At 35.3% G+C, this 21,390-nt stretch overlaps 1 pseudogene across 1 annotated transcript in view; it reads left to right on the forward strand.

The window, feature by feature from the left end:
* Nucleotides 1-19,940, forward strand: part of LOC307065337 (ATP synthase F(0) complex subunit B1, mitochondrial-like) — a 69,621-nt pseudogene extending 49,681 nt beyond the window's left edge. Inside the window, exon 3 of the transcript in view lies at nucleotides 19,143-19,940. The product of the transcript in view is annotated as an ATP synthase F(0) complex subunit B1, mitochondrial-like (transcript). The remainder of the gene's footprint in view (nucleotides 1-19,142) is intronic.
* Nucleotides 19,941-21,390: the final 1,450 nt, after the last annotated feature.

Consider the following 21,390-nt stretch of genomic DNA (forward strand, 5'->3'; position numbering starts at 1 on the left):
TGATTGGAGCATAAAGTCTGTGTGTGAGAGAGAAATAAGACTTGAAAGGTAGCCAGAGGTAATAACTTGAATCATTTTAGGTTGAGAAGTGATTTGATCACTTTTAAGTTTTAGGAAGCTTGAACGTGCTGCTGTTGTGTGAACGACAGATTGGAAGGGTGCTAAGCAGATGAGCTGGAAGCTAACTGGGAATGATTTGTAATAACTATGGCATGAATCAAGGTAGCACCAGTTAAAACAGACTGTGGAGCTTCATATGAAGGTACTTAGGAGATAGAATGAATGGGTTCCATAACTGATTAGATGTGGGTGTAACAGAGAAGGACTAAGATGAATCCCAGGGCAACTAATTGTACAGAAGTTCCATTAACAGATATGGAGGACACCAGAGGATAATCAATTTGAAGGGAAGATTATGTTATACTTTGTCTGTGGAGCATCAGAGTATAGACATCCAGGCTGAAAAATAAAATGGAATTGAGGCAGTGTCAGTCAGTTCTGCTGCAATAACAAACATCCATAAAACTTAGTGACTTAAAAACAAAAGTTTTATTTTCTGCTGATGTTACATATATCTCTAACTCTTACTTAAAGACATCAGATAAAGGAGACTTTATCAACTGGAAAGTGACTGGTCCTTGAACAGGAGAGAACTTTATATCAATAAAATTGCACACTGTCTTTTAGAGACTTCTGCCTGGAAGTCACACGTGTCTCTTCTGGTTAAAGTTATACTGGCCAAAGAAAGTCACACAGGCATGTGTAACTTCAAAGGAGTAGGAAAGCACAATCTTATTCATATATATGCCTAGAAGAAAAGAGAAGAACCAGAACATTGATGGACAGTAACATAAATTGGGAACCATCAATAATAAATGTTGTTTGAAGATATTATAGTAAATAAAATCAGCTCAGGGATTATATATATTTTGAAAATAAAAGAAAGCTAAGAACAGAATCCTGGGGTACACCAACATTTAAGTACAAGGATTCATAATAAAGGTGACTCTATAAGGAGACATCAGAGATCTGGTTGAAGAATCCACTACAAAAACTTTAGTAAAACCATCAACTAGAATTGACAAAGCAATTTCACATACAATATCATTTTAAAATCCCCATTAAGTATTTTGAAACTCTAGGAAGTTGAGTAATTAAGTTTTGTTCTATGGAGTTGAACATATTATGCCTTCCAATATTATCCAAGTGACTGACTCTTTAGGAGACTATGGAAAGTAGGTAATCATTAGTAGGACAATGAAGCTTTTTTTTCCAAAAAAATATTAAAAAGGAGGCTTAACAGAGGTAAGAATGCATTGCAAATCCTGTGTCCTAGGAATAAAAACACCTAGTAAATAAAGAAATATGCACAAGAAAGTGACCAGTGCAGGGCAGAGTCTTGGCTGTCACTTCATCAGTATATGGGTAGGTTTTACAATGGTGGTAACCTTTCATTACTATTTCCTTAAGATAACTTCACAGAAGTGGAATTGTCAGGTCAAAGAATCGCATATTTTTAATACACATGATATCTCATATCTATGAAGCCTCCAGAAAAATTACATCCATCTATGCTTGAGTCAGCTGGGTATAAGAGTGCTTATTCTTGAATTGTTGCAATGTAATTGTTTACATTTTTTCAAATTATAAATAATATTAGATAATGTTTTGTATAACATTTTACTTTTAAGTTCTATTGAGGTATGATATTTATATATATATGCTTTTATTGATCTGTATTTCTTATTCTTATTAATGAAATTGCCTGTCACATTCTTCTCTGATTTCCTTTTGGGTTTCTATCTTTTTTTTTCATTGATTTTTTTTCCTTCCAGTTTTATTAAGATATAATTGATGCACAGTACTGTATAAGTTTATGGTGTACAGCATAATGTTTTGACTTACATACATCATGAAATGATTACCACAGTAAGTTTAGTGAGCATCTATCATCTTATACAGATACAATATTAAAGAAATAGAAAAAAATTTGCCTTGTGATGAGAATGCTTATGATTTACCCTCAACAACTTTCATGTATAACACACAGCAGTGTTAATTACATTTATCATGTTGAACATTTTTTCTTGCTGATTTTTAAAAGCTTTGATAAATATGTAGCATATGTGTCAAATATATACATATAAGAACTGCCTGTATGTCCAATAATACGGTACTTTTAAATTTAATTTTGGTATAAATTTTCATACATTTACCCAAAATATGTTGAACCCACAGGTTTCCGGATATTCAGATAGATGTTGGGGATAGCACAGTGAATAAAACAGACATGGTCCTGTCCTCATTGATTTTATGACCAAGAAAGGTAGAAAGACAAGAAGCAACTAAGCTAATAAATGAAGTGTTTATTATTGTAACAAGTGCTAAGAGAGAAATGTGAGGATGAAAATAACTGGAGGTTGAAGGACACTTCTTTAGATAGTATCATCAAGAAAGCTTTTTTTTTGAGTTGATGATATTTAAAATCAGAGCTGTTGGATGAGCAGTGGCACACAGTCAGCATTCCAGGTTGAGATAACACCCTGTACAATGGCTCTGTGGGGAAGAGACATTTTAAAAAGACCCGTGTGGCTGGAGTGTGGTGCATGAGGGGGAGGAACCAAGCAATAAGGCTGGATGAGTGGCAGGAGTGGATTACCCAGGGCTTATAGGCCATGCTAAGTTGATTGGATTGTATTCCAAAGCAGTGAGGAAGTGATTGAAATGTTTTACAAAGGAAATAACATGATTTTATTTCCATTTTAAGACAATCACTCTGGTTGATCTGTATAGAATAATAGAAGGGCAAAGAATAAATTTAGCATGTGTGTGTATCTATTATAGAATGTTGTATCAGTTAACAATTGCTGCCTAATAAGCTACCCCCAAATCTATTTGCTTAAAACAACCACCTCTCAAAGTCTATAGAGAGGTCTGAAGGGAAATTCTGTTGACTTGGATCTGTTTGCTACAAATATGCTGCAGTCCACTGGCCTAAGCAAGTCACATGGCCAAGCCGAGGGTCAGTGTGTGAAGGTACAAGAACAAGAACGAACACAGGATGGCATGAAAAATTTGGACCATATATTCAATCAATTTAACACAAATTTCTGTAAGTGAAAAGTTACACTATACTAAGTGATAACAATTATATATAAAGCTATATGTGTAATGTAATATTTTAAAGAAAAAAGCTATTTGAAAGATATACAGTTGATCATTGAACAACACAGGGCTCCAACTTTCCTTGAAGTTGAAAATCCATGTAAAACTTTATAAGCCCTTCGTATCCATGTTTTTGAATCCTCAGACTCATCCACCATGGATCCTATAGTACTTTAGAACTTATTTAGTGAAAGAAATCTGCATGTAAGTGGATATGTGCAGTTCAAACCTGTGTTGTTCAAGGGTCAACTGTATAGTGTATCGATATGTTAGCTGTGATTATCTCTGGGTAGTAGGATATAAGGTGGTTTGAATACTTTATTTTTCTGTATTTGAAAAATTTTCTGCATTGAGTTTGTAGTAATTTTATAATAAAATGCTATCTCAGAATTCTAGACAAAATCTTTGTTTTGTCATAGAGATGAGGGAATAAAGAAGAAGAAAAGAGAGGAATTGAGTTTATTTGTCACAATAATCTCAGAGGTCAACCTGTATATTGATCACATCCTAGCTCCCTAATCTGTCAAATAAAGCTAGCTAAATGTAGGTATTGTTTTATTATGTCAGCTTCTCATTTCTTGTAGGTAGCCCTAGAAGAAACTGATCAACAAGCAAAAGAAGTCCCGAACATTCATGTCATCTTCTACCTCTCTCTGGCAGAACCACAGTTCTGTTATTTTCTGATTTAAGTGTAACAAAACAACTGTTGGATGGATGCACCATGGGTAGTATCAACATAGAATATTCCACTATTTATGAATCAATTTATTGATTGTTTTGTTATTGATTGCATTGTTTTGTTATCAAGTTCCCCTGTGCTTCACCCACTAGTATCTGGAAATGACATTTCATGTGAGGGGAGGCTGGTCATTATATAGTGAGAAGAGTATGGTCTCTGGGGTAAGAAGGTCTGTATTTGAACTATTTAACCACATGGACAACTCATTTTATCTCTGAGGTGTCAGCATCCTTATTCGGAAAAAAAAGGATAAAAGAATAATAATACCATCTACATATGGCTACCCAGAGGAACAAAAGTGATACCATATGTAAAAGTCCTTTTTAAACGGTAATGCTTTCAAAATGCTTAGTCTCTTTTGGTACCATCTATTATTTGAATTAAACATAGACTTTTTCGTTGTCCTCTTTTGAAAGTCAGATAGCTCTGAGAGGAATAAGATCTTATGATAAATGCACCTACATAATAATAATGTCTTACTGTCAGAGAAGAAAAAATAAATGTGCCATAACACATTGAGTTCAAAAGTTGAGGAGAGAAATGGTTGAGTCAAATTTTAAGTGTTTTAAAGTTTGCCTAAGACTGACATCCATTTCCTTGATCAGAAACTTGGGGGTGTTGAGGAGATAATGTTCAATAAAAGGGTTTATTATTATCAATGGATTTTAAATTGCTTTCAAGAAAATTGTTCTTGATCAAATTTGTCTTGCCTTATAGTTAAAAAAATGTAAATATAGCAGCTGCATAGCACAGGGAGATCAGCTCAGTGCTTTGTGACCACGTAGAGGGGTGGGATAGGGAGGGTGGGGGGGAGATGCAAGAGGGAGGAGATATGGAGATATATGTATATGTATAGCTGATTCACTTTGTTATAAAGCAGAAACTAACACACCATTGTAAAGAAATTATACTCCAATGAAGATGTTTAAAAAATGTAAATATCAATGGGTTTAGCAACAAATAATCTTTATAAAATAGATACCATTAAGTATGTTTGAAGGCAGTTAAGTCAAACAAGAATATTCTGTATTTTGACCTTGTTCTAGGCATAAAGGAAACTCCAGGAGCCCTGCTATTCCCATCAGTTCAGATGAAGTGATTGATTTCTTTTCAGTTGAAATGAAAGCTTGTTTTAAATATTTTGAAAGTTGTCCAGACAATCATAACTTTCAAGCTATCAGAGAAAGCAGAACTGTGACAAGAAAAAATAGTACTGAATTCAGTTGTCCTATCATATGTAACTGTATGCACTTTTGTTGTCATGGGGCAGAAAGGAGAACAGAAGTAATATTGATGATCAAACATGTGAACTGCTGATCTAAACCCAAATGAAAACTTCTTGGGTGAAGTTGCAGAAAGGTAGATCTTTGGCAAAAATTAACTCTCCATATGGGAAGTTCACTACTGAACACCTCTTTCACTAAATGAATGTAGTGTCAACACACTGTTCCTCATCACTTGGTATCCACTGAGCTCTCTTTTTGGCCTTGTTATTATGAGTTTTGTGACCTAGGTTCAGTATTAAATTTCTGAAAAACTCATTTTCCTCTTTTGCAAACTTTACTTTATGCCATTACAAAAATATACTTTATTTAGTGTCTATACACCAGGCAAATGACATACATTATATCTTTTCATTCTCAAAGCAGTATTACAAGTGAAAGTGAGGCAAAATAGAAAATAAACAACTTGCCCAAGATCACATAGCTGATAGGTGGAGCAATCTTAATCTAAATCTAGTTTTCTACCACTTCACACTGCCCATCAGGACATGGCATAAAATAAACACACCCCAACTGTTAAATCTCCTCTCTTTGTTCCCTCCTACAAAGTACTATTGTTATTGAGATGGACTCTTAATAAGATTTTCTGCGAAGAAAACCTGTGAGGGTAAGAAAAAAACAAGACTTTCAGGAATCTTTCAATACTTTCAGTGGCCCACTAGGCAGGTTAGTGGATAAAAAAAGCTTTAGTAATGGGAAGAGATGACAGGAAAGATGGAGGAAGTGAGGGGTGAAGAGAAAGGCAATAGAAAGATGTCATAAAAGTTATGGGGGTTGAGGGGGATGGTCAGGGATAGAAAAAGGTTTTAGCAGGAACTTTGAGTTTGAAATTCTAGGGGAAGAAAATAGTGTCTAAGGAGAAAAATCTAAGAAGGTTTTCTACGTGAAGTACTGTGTGAAACTACTACAGTGCTCTTTAAGGAAACTTAAAACAAAGATCTGCCTTATTGTCAGAGAGAATCTGCCTTATTGTCAGAGAGAATGGATTTCAGTTGCTGTTTTGGGGTTTTTTTTTTTTTTTAGTGAGATGTTGTGCAGACACTGGGCCAGGCTATTTATGCAAACTTCCTGCTTCAGGAAAGGGTCATTGCATGTTCATAACCATTGTCTGCAATAACCAAAGAAGTAGAATCCAGAAAGAACTGTGGGGTCATGGAAGAGCAGAGAGGAGAAGAGGAGAGTCCAAGTCTTGGACTTAATTGCTAGAGTTAAGTAATATACTCCTTTGTATACTGGAGGTCATAATATCTGTCTCAAAGAGATGTGAGGCTTAGGTGAGCTGATAGTGTGTTATAAACTATAAAAGCTTCATGAAGGACTTCCCTGGTGATGCAGTGGTTAAGAATCCACCTGTCAATGCAAGGAACATGGGTTCGATCCCTGGTCTGGGAAGATCTGACATGCCGCAGAGCAACTAAGCCCGTTGGCCACAACTACTGAGCCTGGGCTCTAGAGTCTGCGAGCCACAACTACTGAAACCCATACACCTAGAGCCCGTGATCCACAATAAGTGAAGCCGCCTCAATGAGAAGCCTGTGCACCGCAGTGAAGAGTAGACCCCGCTCGCCACGACAAGAGAAAGCCCATGCTCAACAATGAAGATCCAATGCAGACAAAAATAAATAAATGAGTTAAAAAAAAAAACTTTATGAATGTAAGTTGTGATTATTATACAATACCTAGATTTGTTAGCTCCCAAGAAGTTCTATGATGAGCAAGGACCACCTTACTAAAAGGCACATTTAGATTTTTCTCTTTCTTGGAACTTAGTGGCCTTCTATAAATTAGTAGGTGTTACATGGTTCTGTCCTAGATGAGGTTTGGAGAGTCAGGAATTTTGGGGAATTGTACTTTAAGAGTAGGTTCTGATGATAAGTCAGAAGTGATCATATTTTCTAAATCAAAATTAAAGACATAAGATCAGACAACAGGACAGAGTATTTCAAATAGTATATATCTGGAAAAATCTAAGATCATTCATCACCAGAACTATAAACTGGCATTTCTAGCAAAGACGCTCCAACCTCTTCTTCTTCAAGGTCTTTGATGAAGGGCAAATTTCCAAGTTTATGAAGAAGTACACTGCAAGTCTTTTAATTTTCCCTTCTGTACTCAGGGGGACACATAATTAGTGATTTCCTAGGTCTAAATAGGAGAACAGAGCCCAGAAATTCTATCAATGCTAGCTTACTAGGAAAAGACATACTTGTGCCATGCATCGCTAAGGATTATAACAGATTAGCAACTAAATTTGAGTTAATTAAAAATAATCAACTATAATAAGAAGAGAGTTTCCAGAAAATTACCATATTGATCAAGTTGCTGTCTAAACAACTTGGAAAACACAGAACAAATTTTGGAGGGCCAATGCCAAGTATCTGAAGAAGCTCATTATAATTTACTTTAAAATGTTACAGAATTCAATTAATTTTATTAATAATGATCATAAAAATACATAACAAATAAATAGCTAGAAGGAGTTTAAGCTTGAGAGTCTATACAAAACTTAAAACGTAAAATATGACATGACTTTAAGAAGTTAGGATTGAATGTGAAAGTTGAAGATTAAAAAAAATGAAAATAACAATGTTTGACAATAAATAAAAATGTATGATATGCTATGAAATACTTGAATGGGGACCTAAACTTTGAAATAGATAATACTGTATTTTGAAAAATAATTTTTTTTAAATCAAGGGCTACAAGGCTTACCACTAATTTATTTAGAGGGAAAACCTATAAAAAAGAATCTTAGTGTCTTGTATAGTTATAGCTTGGTTGGATTTAGATCTAGTTATGATCTACTTTAAAGATTTTTTTAAAATCTCAAAACATTGTCATTTGAGAAACTCCTAATTTATCAACGTGAGTGTCTTCTTAGCAAATTAAAATGTTTATTACATGAAGCTTTCAGGGCCTTTAGATGAATGAAAGTAGATTTTGTAAAATGGATTACCTGGTCTAGCTCCCAAAATTGTCATAAAACACACTGGATAACACAAATTAACCACAGTTAAAATGTTTCTACTGGTGTGAAAATTAATAATCTATATTTTGTTTATCAGATTTACTTGTATACAGCTATTTCCCAAAAGAATTTATGATAGCTGTTTGTTTTCTTGAACATTGTTGTCTGCTCTCTTGCTTCAATTTTGTGACTTCTGTTCTCTGTTCAATAAAAAATATACATGGGAAAGGTTGATTGAGAAAACAACCTTTCTAGGAAATAAAGGCAGAATCCAGACTTGGAGAATAACCTCTGCCAAAAGTCATAAGCAGACTTTTCCTTCAACCCACCAGCTCTGAGCTCACTCATAATCCATAAAGTGAAGATATCCATCACTCAGCTAGGCAATACCTACACCAGTGGGAGGATGAGAGCTTTGAAAATAAACTCCTAACTATGATAGAAGTTAGGTGCCCAAAGGAGAAAAAGACAAACACAAGTCCAGGGCTCCTTAGTAAGTTATTTCAAAAATAAGATGAAGAGTGATATAGAAATTAGAACTCAATATCATGAACAGATAAACAGTTCTCATTCCTTCCAAGTTGTCTAGGTGATTTGCAGAAGACTGGGGAATTACTTGATTCCCCTTTACTTTCAGAAATAGATGAAGTAATTAAAAATCTTCCCCAAGAGAAAGTTCTTGGCCCTGGTGGAGCTACAGGAAATTTCTATAAAACCTTTGGCTTAACCCTCTCTGTACATTTGCTTGACAAGCTCAATCACTTGGGGGACTCAGGTGGATTCATCCCTGCCAGCCCTTACATCCAGATTATCTTAATTGCTAAAAAAGGATAAAGATACAGAAAACTGTACCACATCTAGGTTGAAACCTCTGATTAAAGTGGATATCAACTCTTGGAAAGGATCCTGATAGTTCTCATCATTATTTGAAATCTGGGGCACAGTAATTAGACAGTCGCTTGGGGATGAGTCATTCTTTGCATAAAATGATTATTTTTTTTTACCTGGATAACAGTTTCTGTCAGAATGACAGGGCACTAGCAACCCCATTTATCATTTTTCTACTAATGGACAGTTTTTAATTTGGGGCAGAGCAGTGAGTATCAGGGATGTACTATAAGCTCAGCAATCCAAGGTCTTCCATTATTTAATAATATGTCTTTTGCTCGTGCTCTGAATGAGTAGGATAATCTCCGTTTTGCTATTTCTCAATGTCCTCAGAGCTGAAGTGGGGAGGCTGGTGTTACATTATAATATTAGTCTGTTGCTACACACACACACACACACACACACACACACTCACACATGGAAGTGTGGAAGGGATAAATTAAAAAACATCTTTCAGTATGATTCCAGCTATATGACATTCTGGAAAAGGCAAAACTTTGGAGATAGTAAAAATATCAATGGTTGCCAGGGGTGGGGGTGAGGGGCAGATGAATAGTCAGAGCACAGAGGGTTTTTAGAACAGTGAAACTGTACTGTATGATACTATGATGGTGGATTCATGTCACTATATATATATGTCTAAACCCATAAAATGTACTACATCAAGAGTAAACCCTAATATAAACTATGGACTTTGGGTAATAAAGATGTGTTGATGTAGGTTTATCAGTTGTAAACCTACATCTGGTGGGGGATATTGATAATGGGGGAAGCCATGCATGGATTGGGGCAGAGGGTGTAGGGGAAATCTCTATACTTTCTGCTCAATACTGCTGTGAACCTTAAACTGTTCTAAAAATTAAAGTATATTAAAAAAATACCTTGCAGGAAAAATTATTTTTGGTTCTTAAAAGTACAAGTAAGTGGTGGTCGAACAAATAAATTATTTAATAAAGGAGGGTAGGTTTTCAGCCTTCAAAATTCCTGCTTCTAATGTGGTATTCAGAGCACTGCTTTTTATATCCACTCCAGAACAGCCAATACCTGGTAGAATTGTCTCTATATCTGAGATTTTATTTTATTTATTTAGGTTGTGCCAGGTCTTAGCTGTGGCATGCAGACTTTTTAGTTGTGGCATGCAGACTCTTTGTTGCAGCATGTGGGCTCTTAGTTGTGGCATGCATGTGGGATCTAGTTCCCCAGACAGGGATCGAACCTGGGCCCCCTGCATTGGGAGTGCTGTGTCTTACCCACCGGACCACCAGGGAAGTCCCCTGAGGTTTTAAAGTTCATGCCCAATCTAAGACTTTTAGCAAGGAGGTGGGGAAGGGCTACTGCTAGGTAGTTCTGTGTACCAAGTGGTCAAATGTTCTCAACTGTGTTTTCAAAAGTTGTGGTGTTTTGTTTTAAAACTGGAGTTAAAGAATGGTATAGAAATGTGAGTGGGAGGGAAAAGAATAATCTAACAACAATAAGAAAAGACAGTTGCCACCAGCAAAATTATTAAAAATTCATGATTTTTCTCAATTGTTAAATGCCTATGACTGTCATACGACCTGGGGTTAAGACTTGACATATTTCAGTACCTAAAATGTATCTCATCTTGTAAGTGTTTGGGGGGGAGGGATTCTCCAAGGTAAAGCACAAAATGCAAGGGGAGGAAGTCTTGCTTAAAGAAGCTTTCGTTAGGAATTTGGACAGTGAGCCATGTGATGCTCTTTACGAAACTGTCCTTCAGATTTACACCAAATGAGGTGTCAAGTAGGTAAGTGTGAAGATAATCTCAATCTTCTGTGTGGTTACCAAACTTTCCACGTCTTAGCTTGTGAAGGAATAATCATAGGACACTGCTCTGAATTCCAAAAGTGGAGGGCTTTGTCTGAAGCTCTGTGGATTAATAAATTTGGTTCCAGAAACAGTATAAAACTTCTCTAGTTTGAGGACATAGGAGGCTAAAATGATTAATAAAATAAATATATTTTTAAAAGTGGATTTGGTATCACAGACTGTCCAAATTCCCTTTTTGCTATAATCTTCAGATTATAATTATTTGTGTAAAGCCAGCTAGATATAAGATATAATTGGGCACAAAATAGACAAGGACCCCAATCTCAAGTGTGTATGGTGCTCAGAAGTTGAGGCTTCCAACTAGAGGAAAGGCTCTAAGGTGAGAGTTGGGATGGTAAGATTAAAATCAGAGTATTAATCCAGAGAGTCAGTAAGGGAGTGAGAGCCAATATAAACACTCAAAATGAAAGTGGGGTTTGGAAAATTCACAGTAAATGGAGAGAGGGTTTGAGGGAACCAAGAAAAGAGGAGTAGCATAACTAGGATGGAATGTGATATGAACCCAGATGAATTTTGGGGGTTCAGGACTTAACTGAAATGCTGGGCTCATTTAAGCATTCAAAGCAGGGTGAAAAGTAGACTTTTCATATAATAATAAGCAAGTACTATGAGGATAGTCAAAGTTGGGAAGAGGCCTGTCTTTTTATTCCTCTTATATGTTCCCTGTTTTCCCTTCTGATCATGTGGTATGTAGTTTATTCCACAGATTACCCTGTGAATGTTTGGAAGCTATGGGATCTTGACCATTTATATAAAATCAAATATGAACTGCCTTGTCCTCATGCCTTTTATATTCAGTCTCTTTCTATTGGACTCCAGTTTGTATATTGCTTCCAGGAGCTCTCTGTCACAGTGCCGCTTGGCTCATGAATTTACAGTGACTTCCTATTTCTTCAAATCCATTATGCAGATATCAGGATCTCCATTAACCCCAATGTATCTTTCCCAACTCACATCTCACTCTTCCTACAGGGTCTTCTATTCTAACAAGGGAAGTAATTTTCTCTCCTCCAGTCCTTACCTATTCTCTTATAATTCTTTCTATTTTCTATCCTTCAACCAAAGTCTCCACTTCTTTCAAAGCTTATATTAAGGTTCCCTGGGTATAAGAAGCATTTGCTTATTAAGTTTACCTTACTTAAACTTTGGTATTTTATTTTATCATAATATATACTCTCTTAAACTTGCATGTAACCTTAGAATTATTTCCAAGTTGACTCATATATGTGTAGGTTTCTGCCCTAATTACATGGTAAATTCCTGGGCAACATACTTTACTTCTTTTATATTCTCTTTGAGCCTCAAAATGGAAGTTTGAATACATAGGAGACACTCAAGTAATGCTTAAAAAACAGATGATGACATCCCCCTACTGTGACTCCCTATTATAGAGTAATAAGAATTGGTTTTGTAATGGAGCAAATGTTTATTTTTTGTGGTTTTTAATTAATAGTGTATATAAAATTCCATAATTTATATTACTCAGAGTTACAGTGTACTGTGTCTTAATATGGGAATTTTAGGGTAAATTATTTTACATTTATAAACATTTCTACCTATTCCATTTATTTGGGGTGAGAAAGAGTTAGGTTGCTGCTTTGGTTGGTAGTGGAGTACCAGAGAGATTCAAATAAAATTGGACTGCTTATTAGCACAGGTACATTTTAGGTTCAATCAGCAGAGCACAGTTTTCCAAAGCTAGGTCCATGGGTGGAAGGAGCAGATGTTAATCTATAGAATCCTACTACAGGCATATAAGTAGCTATATAGGTATTATTATAGGTATAAGTACACAGATAGTTATATAGTTAGCAGTTAGTTTATATTAACTATAATATAACTATATTATAGTTAATATAAACTCCTGTAGGTGGTAATGAGTAGAACCTCTATTTCATATACAGCTGTCTTATTTGTCGTCAAATCTTTGGTTAGGCAAAATGTTGTTGTGTGGTCTTTTATCAATGTCACTGGGATTCTAATAACTTTTTAAGGATGACTTGTTCTATGCCCCAGATCTTATTTCCTTGTGTTTCAACCCAACAGTGAGTATTCTATTAATGACTGTTCTGCATACTGAATGGAGAGCGTTTTGTTTAAAAAGACCTATTTTTCTTTCAAACCAGTGAGGATATCATGTGCCAGATGGTTAATTCCCATGAGATAATGAGTGTACCCACACACTTCATGATTTGAAATATCCTGCGGACATGTTTTTTGGTGAAAGGATTGCTAGATTTTAATTTACATCTGTATAAAGTACATATTTGCTTTCTTTCTGCTGATACCTGGAAATATAAATTTTTATTCATAATGCGTGAAATAGATGCCATTTTAGTTATATAGTCCTCTGATGTTTGTGACTTAAATAATTTACAGAAATATAAATTCTGGTCACACTTTAAGATTACATTTTAATTATCAATTGCATTTAAATTAGAGAGTGAGAACAGAGCTTTCTGATGTATGTGTGAAGTGAAATAGTTGGCAATATTCAAATGAATAATTCTTGTGTCCCCATGTCAATAAGATTTATATTTTTAATTGATGGAAGTTCTTTATCACATCCAATTAATGGGCTAATAATTTATAGCTATTTAAGATGAAGGCGATTCTTGTAAAGCAGTAATGCTAAAATGTCCAAAGATTGGCAAAGGTAGAAAATAACATTTGAATCTGCTTTGAGAAAAGCCTAAAATAAAATCCATCAGTACATTAGATATTTTCAAGTAGTTGGGTAAGTATAGTTGATCCATATAGCTGAGTTTATATAATAGTTTATGCTGTAGTGATTCCAGGATATAAAGGATGAACATAAAAAACAAATTCATAATAAAATATTTATACTAACAAACAATACATTTATAGGTTTTTAAACATAAAGAATAAAATATTTTTATAGTACTCTACAAATGACTGTAATTTGTATATGCAACAAAATTATATGGGTTATTAGCAGCCTACAGTCCATGGTGCTGGCCACAACCTCTAGCTAAGCAAAATACTCAGAAGTTTCAGGGCTTCAAGGTAAGACAGATAGCTCATCTCTAGGTGCTAGAATCACTTCAGGATTTTTATACCCTGTCTCAATTTACAATAACTTGGACTGGCATAACTCCTTCTTTTGTTAGGTGAGAATGAGAGAGGCATCATTTTCTCCTTGGGCAATACACCTAAATTTACTCAGGGGATTGACCAAGCAATCAAGCCATAGGGCTGCTGGTAAGAGGATTTCAGGTAACCAAACAACTGATGGGGCTCAATGAAAGCAATAGCTGAACAAACAAATAGATGAAACAAAATCTTGGGTATTCCTTGGGTAAGTAGTTGGGATGTGAAGTTCCCTCATTATTTTACATGTTTAGAACAGGACAAACTCAAAATGTTGAAAAATAACTTTGTATCCTGTGTCTTACATACCAGAATGTAAATACTAGGAAAGAGAGAATTTGGGGACAAATTTATGGTGGGAAACTAAATACAATGTAATAGGACTTTTTTTTTTCTGAGAAAAGTAGTTTAATAAAGTAATTAAGTAGTCCTCCTAGCATTTCAACATAGACACACTGAGGCAGGATCAAGATGGTAGAGAAGGAAGACTGTGAGCTCAGCTCCTCCTAGTTTTGACACATCAAAACTACAAGTAAGTATATAAAAAGTCTCTCTGAGAATGATCTAAAGACTAGCAGAACAGCTGTTCTACAATTAAGGATATAAAGAAAAGAAAAACACACACTGAGACAGGTACGAGGGGAAGAGAAGGAATTTAGTCAAGACCCATACCCCCAGTAGGCAACATAAAGTGAAAGGAGATATCTCAAACTTGGAGATCCTCCCTAAGGAGTGAGAGGTTAGAGTTCACTATGGGCACCCTAGCCCTGAGATCAGTACATGAAAGACAACTCCCCCCTAACTGGTTTTGAAAACCAGCAGGGCTTAGGACCAGGAGAGCCAGAGGGCTGTAGAAAACTAAGTATCTACTCTTAAAGGGCACACACACAAATTTACTTGATCTGAGTCCCAGCACACAGGCATCAGATTGAAAAGTGCTTGACACTCTAACCAGCCTTCCATGACTATTCCAGCATGCACCCCAGCCCACACTAGGCTCTGGTTCCAACACCACTGCCAAAGTAGTGGCTCCCAGCACACTATGGGAAAAGCCCCAGCTGATGCTGGGCTCTGGCTCTAGTCACCTTCCACCAAGGCAGCAGACCTGGATGCACCCCAGGAGAAGCCCCAGCCTGTGCCAGGCTTTGGCTTTAAGCCCTCTAGCTCCAGATCCCTTCCCCAGACACACCAAGGTGGTGGCCTTGGCATGCACCAGAAAAGGCCCCAGCTGGGGCTTGCTTTAGCTCCAGCACTCTTTCTAAAGCCACCAGACACACTCAGTCTACATAGCGTTGCTCCTACACAAGGACACATCTTCAAGACTGGGACAGGTAACTGTTTTGTCTAATTTATAGAAAGAAACACAAAAAGTCAAACAAAATGAGAAAACAAGAATATGTTACAAGTGAAAGAGCAAGATAAATCCCCTGGGAGGGGCAGCAGGGGGGACTAATGATATGGAGATAAGTAATTTACCTGATAAAGAGTTCAAAGGAACTGCCACAAAAATGTTCACTGACTTGGAAGAAGAATTGGGGAACAGTGAGAATTTCAACAGAAAATTAGAAAATGTTTTAAAAAGTACTTATCAAAGTTGAAAAATACCATAAGTAAAATGAAGAATAGGTTAGAGGTAATCAAAAGCAGATTAAATGATAGAGAAGAATGCATAAGCAACCTGGAAGAGAGTATAGTAGAAATCACCCAATCAGAACAGTACAAAGAAAATTTGAAAAAATGAGGATAGTTTAAGGGACTTTAGGGACAACATCAAGAATATTAACATTCACATTACAGTAGTTCCAGAAAGAGAAGAGAGAGAGAAAGGGGCAGAAAATATATGAGATGACTTAATGGTGAACAATTTCCTTAACCTGCACTAGGAAACAGACATCCAGGTCCAGGAAGCACAGAGAGTCTCAAACAAGATGAACCCAAAGACATCCACACCAAGACATATCATAATTTAAATGGCAAAATTTAAAGTTAAAGAGAGAATTTTAAAGACAGCAAGAGAAAAACAAAGAGTCACATACAAAGGAACTCCTTAAGGCAATCAGCTGATTTTTCAGCAGAAACTTTGCTGGCCAAAAGGGAATGGCATGATATAGTTAAAATACTGAAAAGAAAAATACCTACAACACAGGATATCATTCAGGCAAGGTTATCGCTCAGAATTGAAGAGAGATAAGAGTTTCCCAGACAAGAAAAACTAAGAGTTCATCACTACTAAACTGGCCTTACAAGAAATGTTAAAGGATCTTCTTTAAGTGGAAAATAATAGGCCATAATAAGAAATATGTTTATATGCAAAGGAAAAATATCTTGCCGGTAAAAGCAAATATATAGCAAAGGTAGTAGATCAACCACTTAAAAAGTTAGTAGGAAGATTAAAAGACAAAAGTCATAAAATCACTATAACTGCAGTAAGTAGTTAAGGGATACACAAGAAGACATAAAATATGATATAAAAAAATAAAAGTTGGATGGGGGAGTAAAAAATGTAGAGCATTTAGAATGCATTTGAATTTAAACAACTATTGGCTTAAATATATATGTATATTTACATATGTATATATACATTTTTAAAAATCTACATATAGATATAAACATACCTCATGGTAACGAAAACCCAAAAACCTACAATACATACACACACAAAAAGAGAAAGGAGCCCAAACATGACATTAAAGAAAATCATCAAATCACAAGGGAAGAGACTAAAAAAAGAAGAAAAGAACAGAGAAAAACTGCAAAAACAATCAGAAAACAAGTAACAAAAGGTCAATAAATACACACTTTTCAATAATCACTTTAAATGTAAATGGACTAAATGCCCCAATCAAATGACACAGGATAGCTGAATGGATAAAAAAGAAGACCCATCTATATGCTGCCTACGAGAGACTCACTTAAGAGCTAAACACACACACGGACTGAAAGTGAGGGGATATAAAAAGATATTCTATGTAAATGGAAATGAAAAAAAGCTAGCTGGGGTAGCAATACTCCTATCAGACAAAGTAGACTTTAAAACAAAGGCTATAACAAAAAACAAAAGGACATTACATCATGATAAAAAGGTCAATCCATAAAGAGGATATAGCATTTGTAAACATATATGGACATAATACAGGAGCATCTAAATACATAAAGCAAATATTAACAGACACAAAGGGTGAAATCGACAGTATGTAATAATAGCAGGAGACTTTAATACTCCACTTACAAAAATGGAGAAATCATCCAGACAGAAACTCAGTAAGGAAACATTGGCCTTAAGTGACACATTAGACCAGATGGACATAATAGACATCTACAGAACATTCCATCCAAAACAGCAGAACATACATTCTATTCAAGTGCACATGGAAGATACTCCAGGACAGATCACATGCTAGGCCACAAAACAAGTCTCAATAAATTTAAGGAGATTAAAATCATATCAAGCATCTTTTCCAACAACAATGTTATGAAAGTAGAAATCAATATCAGGAAGAAAACTGGAAAAACCTCAAACACTTGAAGACTAAACAGCATGCTACTAAAAAACAAATGGGTCAATGAAGAAATTAAAGAGAAAATCAAAAATACCTTGAGATGAATGAAAATAGAAACACAACTTTCCAAAATCTATGGGATGCAGTAAAAGCAGTTTTAATAAGGAAGTTTGTAGTTATACAAGCCTACCTCAAGAAACAAGAAAAAAAATCTCAAATAAGCAACTTAAATTTACACTTAAAGAAATTAGAAAAAAACAAACAAATAAAAAACAAAGCCCAAAGTTAGTAGAAGAAAGGAAATAATAGAGATCAGAGTGGAAATAAATAAAATAGAGACCAAAAACAATAGAAAAGACCAATGAAACTAACAGCTGATTCTTTGAAAAGATAAACAAAATTGATAAACCTTTAGCCAGACTCATATCAAGAAAAAAAAGAGAGAATGCAAAGAAAATTAGAAATGAAAGAGGAGTTACAACTGATGTCACAGAAATACAGTCATAAGAAAATTCTACCAACAGTTATATGCCATTGAATTGGACAACCTAGAAGAAATGGATAAATTTCTAGAAACATACAATCTTCCATAACTGAATCAGGAAAAAATAGAAAATCTAGTATTGAAATTGAATCCGTAATCAAAAAATTCCCAATAAACCAAAGTTCAGAACCAGATGGCTTCACAGGAGATCTACCAAACATTTAAAGAGAAGAGTTAACACATATTTTTCTCAACCTAATTCTAAAAAAATTGAAGAGGAGGGAACACTTCCAACTCATTCTTTTTTTAAAACATATAATTTTTAAAATAATGTATATTTAAAATTTTTCTTTTATTTATTTATTTATTGGCTGCATTGGGTCTTTGTTGCTGCACAGGGGCTTTCTCTAGTTGTGGCGAGTGGGGGTTACTCTTTGTTGCGGTGTGAGGGCTTTTCATCATGTGGATTCTCTTATCGTGGAGCAAGGGTGCTAGGAGTGCTGTCTTCAGTAGTTGTGGCACATGGGCTCAGTAGTTATGCTTCATGGGCTCTAGAGCGCAGGCTCAGCAGTTGTGGCACACAGGCTTAGTTGCTCCACAGCATGTGGGATCTTCCAGGACCAGGGCTCGAACCCATGTCCCCTGCACTGGCAGATAGATTCTTAACCACTGCACCACCAGGGAAGTCCCAAATTCATCCTACAAATCCAGCATTACCTTGACAATAAAACCAAAGACCCTACCAAAAAAAAAAAAAAAAGAAAAGAAATCACAGGCCAGTATCCCCAATGAACATAGATACAAACATTTTCAACAAAATATTAGCAAACCAAATTCAACAATACATTAAAAGATTCATACATCATCGAGTGGGATTTATTTCAGAGATGCAAGGATGGTGCAATATCCACAAATCAATCAATGCAATACACCATATTAACAAAACAAAGGATAAAAATCACATGATCATCTAAATAAATGCAGAAAAAGAATTTGATAAAATTCAACATCCATTCATGATAAAAAAAAACTCTCAACAAACATTGTGTAGAGGGAACATACATCAATATAATAAAGTCCATTTATGACAACCCTACAGCTAACATCATACTCAATTGTGAAAACGTTATGGAGTTTCCTCAAAAATTAATAATAGAACTGTTACTGGGGCGCCAAGGCTGCTGTGTAGATGCTACTGGGTGGTACTTTCTGCTGCCACTGCAGCAGCCCCCTCTCTGAAGAGCACAACCCTCCTCATTTCAGGGTTATTACAGGCAACAAGGGTCTTTCATACACGGCTGCCAAGTCTTGCCCCTCTACCACTTCTTCCTGAATATGGAGGAAAATTTCATTTTGGGCTGATCCCTGAGGAGTTCTTCCAGTTCCTTTATCCTGAAACTGGTGTAACAGAACCCTATATACTCAGAACTGGGCTTATCTTATATTTACTCTCCAAAGAAATATACGTGATAATTCCAGAGACTCTCTCCACCATATCAAAAATAACATTGCTTGTCTATGTAGTTAAAAAATATGGTGCCTCTATTGGGGAATTTGCTGATAAACTCAATGAGCAAAAATTGCCCAACTGGAAGAGGCAAAACAGTCTTCCATCAAACAAATCCAGGATGCGATTCATCTGAAGAAGTCACAGCAGGCACTGGTTCAAAAGCTCCATTACCTTTTTGATGTCCAGAGGAATAACATTGCTATGGCCTTGGAGGTTACTTAATGGGAACGGTTGCATACAGTATAAAAGGAGATAAAGAATTGCCTGGACTATCATATCGCTGTGCAGAATATGATGCGTCAAAAGGAACAAGAGCACATGATAGACTGGATGGAGAAGCATGTGGTGCAGAGCATCTCTGCACAGGAGGAGGAGACAATTGACAAGTGCATTGCACATCTAAAGCTGCTCACAAAGAAGGCTAAAGCACAGCCAGTTCTGTAAATGCATCTATCTCAACTGAGAGATAGAAATATTTGACTGACTAAATGGAAACTAGCCTATGTGACAGAATCTTTGTATATCGCTGGCTACTGAAGTTAGAGTTGACTTTTCCTAAAAATGAAATTTTGAGTTTCATATAATGCAAGAAATAAAACAGTCTATTGGCCAGTAAGATGTTTCTCTCATCCTTCATACTCTGCATTGAATTGCTCCATGATCATTTCTGAATAAGCAGTTTGCTTTGAATAAAATGTGGTACCAGACTAAAGATTATCAAGTTATAGTTTAAATTTTTAATTAATTCAACCATCTTGAAATAAAGTGACAGTTGAAACAAACAAACAAAGAAATAGAACTGCCATACAATCCAGGAATTCCACTCCTGGGTATTTATCTGAAAAATGAAAACACTAATTTGAAAAGATAATACACTCCTATGTTCATTTCAGCAATATTTATTCAATACAATAGCCACAATATGGATGCAACCTAAGTGTCCATTGACAGATGAATAAATAAAGAAGATGTGGTTATTATTAGCCATAAAAAAGAATGAAATTTTACCATTTTGACAACACGGATGGGCCTAAAGGGCCTTATTTATGTGAAATAAGTCACACAGAGAAAGACAAATACTGTATGTTTTCATTTATATGTGGAACTTGAAAAACAAAACAAACAAATATAATAAAACAGAAATAGATTCACAGACACAGAGAACAATCTAGTAGTTGCCAGAGGGTAATGTGTGAGGGGATGTGTGAAATAGGTGAAGGGTCTAAGAGTTTCAACCTATCAGTTATAAAATAAATAAGTCAGAATGATATAGTGTAAAGTACACAGTAATAGGGTAATAATTTTGTATTTTGTATAATCTATAAAAGTATGGAATCACAGTTTTGTACACCCAAAACTAATATAACATTGGCAGTTAACCCTACTTCAATACAAAAAAAAAAAAAAAAAGAAAGAAATCAATTCAATAAATCACTTAAAAAGCAGGCAAAAAATACATAGACACATTAAGGGTGTACTAAGGGTATTTAATAAGATAAAGTAAAATCAAATAGCATTTAAACAAAAGTATAAGAAAAATCTTCATGTTAAAAAACTTTAAAGTTATTAAACATCATTCAGAGCAAAATGAATGAAGCTAGGTTTTTTGGTATCCATTTAATGTTGGACTTTAGAAAAGATTTGTTAATAACTGGCTGAGAAGATAAAACTAGAAGCCATGTGGGTTTTTTATTCACAGATATTTATCATATCATGTAAGAATCAATTCAGATATCTGCAAAGAGAATACATTATGATGTGAAAGGTTTTCTCATATTTTTACTTTGTATTTAAATCCAAAATCAGATAATGGATACATCACACCAAATAATTCATTTCTCGCTAGAGTCTGGATATTTTGCTTTGATATTTTCAACTAGCTTATTCTTCCTGT

Source organism: Hyperoodon ampullatus (assembly GCF_949752795.1).
Source record: "Hyperoodon ampullatus genome assembly, chromosome: 17".
Taxonomy (NCBI): domain Eukaryota; kingdom Metazoa; phylum Chordata; class Mammalia; order Artiodactyla; family Ziphiidae; genus Hyperoodon; species Hyperoodon ampullatus.